Source organism: Austrofundulus limnaeus, unplaced genomic scaffold, assembly GCF_001266775.1.
Source record: "Austrofundulus limnaeus strain Quisiro unplaced genomic scaffold, Austrofundulus_limnaeus-1.0 Scaffold1550, whole genome shotgun sequence".
Taxonomy (NCBI): Eukaryota; Metazoa; Chordata; class Actinopteri; order Cyprinodontiformes; family Rivulidae; genus Austrofundulus; species Austrofundulus limnaeus.
Genome location: NW_013953952.1, coordinates 8031 through 9027, shown reverse-complemented (window position 1 = coordinate 9027; position 997 = coordinate 8031).

Sequence of the window (997 nt, the reverse complement as noted above, 5' to 3'; positions counted from 1 at the left end):
AACCTGTCTACAGGTCCAGGACTGTTTCTGAGACGTCTGCACCTGTCTACTGGTCCAGGACTGTCTCTGAGACTTCTGAACCTGTCTACAGGTCCAGGACTGTTTCTGAGACGTCTGCACCTGTCTACTGGTCCAGGACTGTCTCTGAGACTTCTGCACCTGTCCACAGGTCCAGGACTGTCTCTGAGACGTCTGCACCTGTCTACAGGTCCAGGACTGTCTCTGACACTATCTGCACCTGACTACAGGTCCAGGACTGTCTCTGAGATATCTGCACCTGACTACAGGTCCAGGACTGTCTCTGAGACATCTGCACCCGTCTACTGGTCCAGGACTGTCTCTGAGACTTCTGCACCTGTCTACAGGTCCAGGACTGTCTCTGAGACTTCTGCACCTGTCCACAGGTCCAGGACTGTCTCTGAGACTTCTGCACCTGTCCACAGGTCCAGGACTGTCTCTGAGACTTCTGCACCTGTCTACAGGTATTTTGGTCCATTTCTCATGAACAAACTGCTTCACTGTCTCAGGTCTGAAGAGTTCCTTCTCCAGATGTTACAGTTATTCTCAACAGGATTTTGATCAGGGTTCAGAAAGACACTTCAGGACCGTGTTTGGTTCTGACCCATTCTTGTGTGTCCTGGATCGTTATCCTTTTGGAAAACCCATGATCTCCGACTGAAACCAAGCTTTCTAACAGTCAGTAGCACATTTCTCCCCAAAAAGCCTTGATAGTCTTGAGATTTCATTCTTCTGTATCAGATTCAGATGTAGCAAAACAGCCCAAGAACAGAACCGAACCAGGGTTCTGTTCTTTGTTCCATGTTTGGGTCTACGGACTCTTGCTGATGGGACTTGTTGACAAGAAGCTCTGGTTTAGTCTCTTCTGTCCAAAGAACATCCTCCCAGAAGCTTGGTTGCTTCTCTGTTTGGATTTGTGCAAATTCCAATCTGTTTTATGACTTTATGTCCTCCTCATCCTCTGTCTCTGTACTGTGCC